The 8,073-nt window shown below is 43.7% G+C and overlaps 1 long non-coding RNA gene across 15 annotated transcripts; it reads right to left on the bottom strand.

Annotated features, from left to right (window-relative positions):
* Positions 1-973: 973 nt before the first annotated feature.
* Positions 974-6,961, bottom strand: LOC123044847 (uncharacterized). Of its 15 annotated transcripts, XR_006420567.1 has the most exons (13): positions 6,476-6,959; positions 6,315-6,367; positions 5,446-5,517; positions 5,216-5,272; positions 4,826-4,904; positions 4,638-4,728; positions 4,195-4,291; positions 3,355-3,576; positions 2,897-3,060; positions 2,660-2,787; positions 2,324-2,497; positions 2,007-2,234; positions 974-1,481 (listed from the first exon to the last, which is right to left on the bottom strand). It is a non-coding gene; the product is annotated as an uncharacterized lncRNA (long non-coding RNA). The 15 variants fall into 15 exon arrangements; XR_006420565.1 differs by adding an exon at positions 5,619-5,726 and having other exon boundaries at positions 4,195-4,904; positions 6,476-6,961; XR_006420563.1 differs by having other exon boundaries at positions 4,826-5,272; positions 6,476-6,960.
* Between the last annotated feature and the right edge of the window lie 1,112 nt (positions 6,962-8,073).

Raw genomic sequence — 8,073 nt, 5'->3', positions numbered from 1 at the left:
GGCACCCTAAATCCCTATGCATAAGGAAAAAATTATCCATGGTTCAATCACCTTTAATAGGAAACATGGTCGATTGTTGTCTACAATGAGATGTATATATACACATTTTAATTAGATAGCACAAAATATTTGCTACCATCTTCACAAAGACCCATTCAAAATCATGTACGCATTGAAAATATGTGCTCTTCCGGGTGACTGTTTGAGCAAAAAATACATAGGTTTTGTTTAAAAATATATGTGTGTATAAAATCATGATTTCTTTGGCCATACACATAGTAGAATACAAATAAGCCAGGGGACTACGGGAAGTGCTCTTCTGAGCTCAAGCACATATACGCTCGTTATCTGCTTCGCTCGATCGCTAAGAGATTCTCACCACCACACGGGAAGTGCTCTTCTGAGCTCAAGCACATATACGCTCGTTATCTGCTTCGCTCAATCGCTAAGAGATTCTCACCACCACAGGTATAGGCCCTGGTATTCCATTAGTATCCTTTCTTTTTCCCTAGGCCCATGGCCCACATCTGATGAGTAATAAATATGACCCTGTTACGTGCTCGTTGGCCAGCTCAGAAGTCCTTTAACGATACGATTCGTCACACCCCGAGATTCTGGACTAACGGTGTTTATTCTATCCCACAGTTGCAGCCACCAGCCTTATTAATCTGGCCGGAGCAGTTATTTTAAAGCCATCGTAACCATACTAATATGTGCGGAGCACATAAGCATTCATATTAGTGTTCATATTATTATTAACCTGGTCTGAGTAATTATTCTAAAGCCATCGTAAGCAGCAAAATTGATTCTCTGCGGTTCCTATCATCATTGTTTTCTTCTAGAGTACATAATGTTTTCGTTTGCAATTTTGTTTGCCCGAACTTCTCAGTTAGCAAGGCCGCCACAAATCATTCATGTGTACTACAGAGTGCAGACCAAATTCTGATTTTGCATACCACTCACACTGTACAAGTAATTTCAAATCAAATCTCCAATTTGTCATTTCATATGGAACTAAATCCATAATCCACAGCAGCCATGTAATCAGGTTATCCTTGCTGTATGGCAAGCTGACTTTAGTCATTTCACCTGCATGACACTAATTGCTCAAAATACTATTGTTCGAATCAACCATCCCACAACATGGGCTGCATTGCACAAGGCAAGACATTTTTACCATACGAATTTGTTGCTAAAATACAACTTTCCAATGCACAAGGTACCACCAAGAATCAATAATGTATGCTGCAGGTGTATTTTTTTGGACACACCCAGTGTAATTCAGAGTGTAGTACACTTCCAGTCTGCATCTTCAGCGCAAACTCCATACAGTTTTTGGTACCAGGGAATTGACTCTCTAAATTATGATCCACGGCTCATCTTCAGTTGGGTTTTTTATGAACACCCTCACCGCCTTCTCAAAAGCGCTTATGCGGGGTGGGCAAGGTGTCAAGCTTGGGGCAGAGGCTCCAATCCTCAATCTAAATGCAGTTACAATGATTGCGTCAAATAATTTAACCTGCTGAATATCAAGTTGCACATGAAACTACTGAACTGCGAGAAAATTAGCCATTGAAAATAGACAGTTTGCACATTAATTCTTGTCAAACCACGGAGTACTCCTAGGAGAAATTCAACCAAACTGTATGACCTTCCAAAGCATGAAAATATAGTACTGTAAATCTTCATAGCAATGTTGAATTTAACTTCAATTCAGAACAATCAGTTTGCACACTAATTCCTGTCACAGCATGGAGTACTCCCCGCAGAAATTCAACCAAACAGTATGACCTTAGAAAACATGAAAATATAGTACTGTAAATCTTCATAGCAATGCTGAAGTTAACATCAATTCATAACAGATAGTTTGCACACCAATTCGTCTCGCACCATGGAGTACTTCACCCGGAAATTCAGCTAAACTGACCTTACAAAGCATGGAAATATAGTACTGAAAATCTTCTTATGAATGCTGCTGAATTTAATGTTATCACTGAGGCACTGACCTCTTGTTCCAACCAGGACCCTGCGGATTCATCTTCCCCGTCGACAGCTTAGGAGTGGGAGGCGAGCTGCCCCTTCTCACTACCGCTTTAGCCGCGCCGCAGATCCACCCTTTGGCGCTCACACCTATGGCCTCCTGCAGCGCCACCTCGACTACTGTCCGCCTGGTGCCATGTGACGGGATTCCTTCCAGCACTAGACTCTCCCCAACCTCCTCAATCAGAGTGGATCTGGAAGAGACAAATCACAAAAAGCTTAACCACCAGAACTCGACATTGAAAAACGCATAAGGTCGATTAATAGCATCGGATCGACATACCTCTTGATTGGTTGCATAGTGGATCTTAGGGAAAAATTCCTATGCCACTACAACATCGACAAGTGTGACCATGTTTTCATCAAAACAATATTACCAATTCTTTTGGTTGCAATGAAACACCGAAAACCTGGCTCGAGTACATTTGAACAATAACATTGTCGGCTATCTACATACCTGTAAAATTACATACTCATATATCAAGCTTTCAAAGTATAAGTATTTTTCAGGTCTGGACAGATTCAAGCGACTGAAAGAATATTATCCTTTTTAGTTAAAATTAAATAGCTTTATCTTCTATCAGATTTACATGGGCCTTAGGGTATAGAACAAACTTACAGTTGGGTAGTAATTCGTGAAAACAGAGTAACCAGTGATAATCAAATCCATTACTGCATCAAGGTACTTTTTTCACATGATCATGCCATAAAGGAATTCCAGATTTGCATAAGAAAGGTAGGAAACTCCTACAAAGCAGCAAGAAAAACACCCATATTCAGAGCAGCTGGGAACGAATAAATTCAGAAATAGATAATTAGTAAACATTGAGATTGTACGTGTTCTATTGCTACCTACCTTCTCTTGTTAAGTAACTCATTCAAAGACAGATAGTAGCTCACTGATTAGTAGGTGGTGGTGTTCTAGATGCTCGTCCCTTCTCACCTTGGGCTCTCTGAATAAGTGATTATGTATTACCAAATCCAATGATGGCTAGCTCCATGAAGATCACACATGTACCACTGCAAGCAAGAAAGCCAGTTGTTAGATCTATTTGACCATATAAGATAGGAGTAGGAATACATGCATATCCTGCTATATGTCATTCAAAATTTCATTTTTCAAATATGCTAGCCTACTAATTGCATTGGGACAAATTTGTAGAAGATGCTAATCAGGGCATCTCCAATGCAAGAGTGCTTGTTCTGCGCTTAGGCAATAAAAAATAATAATAACGGAAGTAGCATCGATCTAGCAGTCTGCAACAAATGATGCATGTCAAAACGCAAAACAGATTGACCAAATGAACTGCTTACGTTGGGGAGACAATGGAGAAGGTTGGGGCGGAAGGAAACTGGCGACCTGCACGGACAGAGTCGGTGGACGGAGGAGCATAGTAGTCGATCGCGGGCGGGATGTAGACGGGCGCGTCGGCCGACAGGCGGCGGGAGAGCGGCATGAACTCCTCCGCGGAGGGGTTCATCACGTCACCCTTGTACTCTGTGACCTCGTACTCATTGGCCTTGGCCGCCTTTAATCTAAAATAGTACCCTTTTTTAGAACAATCTTAAAAGCTACCTTAGGGCTGCTTGAAAAAAATTTGCATCTGTGGAGACGTGAAAGGAGGCAAGTCCATAAATAATGTCTACTCATTCAGGTTAGTGATCAGGTGGCTGCAACCGCAAAAAATAGGGCTTGATTGGAAATAAAAATAGGTGTTCCATAGAACAAGGGGCTGTTGTTTGTTTAAATGGTATTTGTAGTCATAAGGTTGTTAGTTTAACAAATACATGTATACATGTATGCCTACAATCTTACAGTTTACAGCACATACAGTGAGCAAATATACAGCAAAAGTTTAGTTCTGAACTTTGGCAAACAACATAAAGAAATCATATTATTACCTAACAAATACACGTGTACATGCACGCCCAGAAAGCTTAGAGTTTATAGGACACGCAACAAGCAAATATACAGCAAAAGTTCAATTCTGAATTTCGGCAAACAACATCCAGAATTCATATTAGTAACTAACAAATACACGTGCACATGTACGCCTAGAAAGCTTAGAGTTTACAGGACACACATCGAGCAAATATGCAGCAAAAGTTCACTTCTTAATTTGGGCAAACAACATAAAGAAATCATATTATTACCTCTAGGATTGGGGAAGCCGAGAGAGACTGGAAACAACATGTATGTCTAGAAAGCTTACATGACCTCTATAAAGCACTTCTGAACAGGGCTGCTTATCTACACATACACAAGATACACTCAGACATCATCAAAACTATATTACTTGCATTTATTGCCCATGTATGCATAGCAATAGAACTACAATAGGCGGTATCACACACTGGTCTACTGATCATCAAGACACCCTTCATCTTTTGTTGCAATGACAGTTTGAAGGAAACGACACATAGAAGCGCAGTCCTATACATAGAATAACCTGACAAAAACTTGACAAAATCTTAGGCCCTCCCTGGTCAATTTGCACCAAAAACACCAGAGCAATCTAAGGAAAATAAATACAGCAAACATGGCAACCCAACACACCAAATCTACCAGAACAAAGAATGTGAAACTTTATTAACACCTCATGTACATCAACACATCCCCTTCTCCTCATGATGGTTTGGTGCCAAGATACCTTCCCGTGTTGGGGTTCGACCTCGTCTTCTCTTTGCCTGTACTTGTGTTTTATGTCAAAAGCAAGACCGGATAAATTATTGGGATCTGAAGAACACGAATAGTATGGAATATTAATAATGGTGGGCGTACAACCCTTTGGTTCAGGTAGCATTGCTTCAATCTTAGGATGTGTATCTTCTGCATTTGATGCCAAACAACTATGGGTGTCAGCCTGCTCATGTGAACAAAAAAATTCAAACAAGAGCACTCAAATATTCATCTTGGAAGGGTCATCTATACATAATAATTCCATGTACTGATCTATCAGAAGGAGAACGGACAGCCTCTGTTCACATGACCAATACCATATACTGATCTATCAGACCAAAAGGTAAAAACAAAAACTTCTAAGACCTTCATTTACAAATGTAGCTTTGCTCAGTGGGTGAGAGGAGTACAAAATCATGGCATGTGATCTACTACACAGAAAAATCCGAAAATGCAGGAATAGGTGTGACTGTGTTCAAGAGAGATATAATTCACCTTGATCTTGTTGATCAAACTCTTCCTAAAAATTCTTCTTATAGTCTCCACAAGTAACTAAAAGTTGAGGAATCAAAATAAGATTATCAGAGAACCGGAGAATCAAGCAGTAAAAACTGAGAGAAAAAAGATGCGAACGTAGGTGGGCAGCCTAGATCGGAAAGGAATGGGAAGCGAAGGGGAAACAAAAGATGTGTTACTCTAGAAGATTTGTGGAAATAAAACATTACCTCGGCTCAGTTGAGTGGTACAAGAAATTGGATGTCCGTGCGAGCTTCTCCAGCTTGTCTTGCTTCATTTTTCTGCAGAAACAAGACACCAAACATCATGTTATTATGAAGTTGCAGCAGATTGTGTAGAGCATAAACAACAGCAAGAAAGCACTGGAACTGTACCAATCTACCTGTATTGGTCCCGAGTCATGAGTTACGGCAGGATTTACTCTCTAAGATTATCCAACACAGGGCGGAGGATAACCAGCTGCAGCTCGGGCAGCAAAGCACGTAATCCCCTATAATGGAATTAGGTTCGTTCATTTTTTGGTGGGAGAAACTGTGTTGGAACATTTTTTTGTCAACAAGCAAAGGATGTCTCTAGGCCCTTTTATGTAAGTTATGCTCTATATAGTCTTATTATAGTCATATAGGATGATACACCATAAGTAATTGTGCTCTGTGCAGATTCTCTATAGTGGTGTGCCTAGCTGGTTTAGAGGCAGATTGGCATACAAAAATCATATAATATGTTTCTGTTTCCATTTTCTAGATGGTGCACCAACCTTTTTGAAGCTCACATCATTTCTTTATAGCACAGTTTTCTACCCTTGAGCATATTCATGAGTCTTAAATCTTCAGTTGGCATCAAGAACGTATAACATAGTAAAAGCACCAAGTACCCTTCATCCCACTCAAATATAATGCTCCTAAGCCTTACTAATCTTGACCAACGTTATAATAACAATGAATACAACAAGTCATAAAAGCAGGCACTGCTTGGCAGCCACATTAGCATCTGTAGGAGCAAACAAAACAGCAAACCTTGAACAAAACAGCACATAGAAACAAGAGAGGGGCATAGGGAGGCATGGAGGAGAAAAGACCTTGAGCTGCTGCTGTTCCTCTCCATGTCTGGGCGTCATCCTCCTCTCCTTCCCTGCATCCACCAACAAAACAGAGCAAACAGGGAGGGGTGAGGGGGAAACCACATCCACGGCTGCCGAAAAGAACCAAACAGAGAGGAGGGAGAGGGGAGTGGGGGCACCTTGAACTCAAGTTGCTGGACGCCAGCACCATGGAGATCGAGGTTCAGGTGTAAGAAGCCCTCGACGATGGCTACCTTTGTGGATGGGTGCGCCCCTCCTGCTGCTCCTCCTCCTCGAGCAGGACAAGGCCGGCTGCTGCAGCGCGAGAAGAAGGCCATGCTCCTGTATCCTGCTGCGCCCCTCCTCCTGTCTCGAGGGTGAGCTCCTCCTGCCGAGGCCGGATCGAGGCCGACGGGCGCCGGCAGAGCACGGGGCGGCCGAGGCCGAGGCGCAGTGGAGAGGGAGGGGAGCGGGGCGGATCAAATCGAGCGCCGCCGTTGTCTCCCTGTTCCTGCCGCTGGAGGGAATGGTGAAGGGGAGGAGGAGGCGGCGCGGTGGAGAGCAAGGCAGAAGGGGAGGACCTAGGGTTTGTGGTGGCTGAGGGAGAGAGATCGAGGAGGGAGGGAGGGTTGTGGAGTATGGGCGATTGGATTGGGCCGAGGGGCTCTCGACGGTAGGGTTACCCACGCCCCCGCAAATGGCGCGACGCGCACGCGGCATGCGGGGAGAGGGCGCACTCGCACCTCGAAACGGCTTACCCAGCCAATAGGCACGGGACAAGAGCCCACCCGTCATTGACCATGTGAAGTTACCACGCGGTCAAAACCAGCAGCGAGAGCAGCGAGCATCGAACGGCCCAAACGAAGTCAAATACCAGATTGACCACGATCCAATGGCCAACGAAGGCTGAAATCGGGGGAGCCTCCTGGAGATGAGTTGGCTAGCTTTTTTTTTTGTTTTAAATAAGTCCAAACACCACGTAGACACGGTCTTTGAGCATGGTTTGTAGTCATTCCACGAAGTTTGTAACTATTTTAGATTAGAATATACTACTCCTCCGGTGCTAGTAGTAGAGCAGAGTCCTACTCTACTACTCTACTCAAGCAAGTTAGGGCATAGTACTATAGTAGGTACTGTAGGGAGTACCAGTACTGTGATACTCAAGCAAGTTGTCTGGCATCGACATGACCCTAGCTGCTGGTATGTGTCTCGTAAGTCAAGCGGCGTGCTGTAGTCATCATCACATGTCCACTTCCCGAAGCACATATTCGCTTCTCCATCTTTGTCCGCACATAATCTCGTCCAATCTTTCATCCCCGCTAAGGCGCCCCCCCCCTCGTCCGAAATCTAAGCAGTAACAATGGCAGAACCGAGCAGCGTCCGCCAAAAGAGTGGTTGAAATTCGCTCCCCACAGAAGTAATCAAGCTCATTGTTTTGCGTGTGGGCAATCTCAGTACCATGCCGCTCGCTGCATGCTCATCGGGGTTGTACCGTTTACTCAAAGCCCTTAGGCCGAAGCTTTTTAAGCCAGCTCCTTGCTTGCTGATGCCGCTTGATCTTCAGAAACAGCGTGTCACACAACATAATGATCGTAAGGTGGCGAGCATCAACCTCCTTGACTGCGATCCGATCCCCGTCAGCCTCAACTACATTAACGGTATGTACTGGGTGTCAGGACCCCGACTCAATGCCACATCGATCTAGCATGTAACACCCCATATCACTTTGCGGCCTCACGCACGGTATTCCCACGGGTGTCGCCTTACCTTTGCCCGG

The sequence above is a fragment of the Triticum aestivum genome, chromosome 2B (genome assembly GCF_018294505.1).
Source record: "Triticum aestivum cultivar Chinese Spring chromosome 2B, IWGSC CS RefSeq v2.1, whole genome shotgun sequence".
Lineage (NCBI taxonomy): Eukaryota > Viridiplantae > Streptophyta > Magnoliopsida > Poales > Poaceae > Triticum > Triticum aestivum.
The sequence above is the reverse complement of the archived record's forward strand: the minus strand, read 5'-3'. Positions and strand labels throughout refer to the sequence as shown.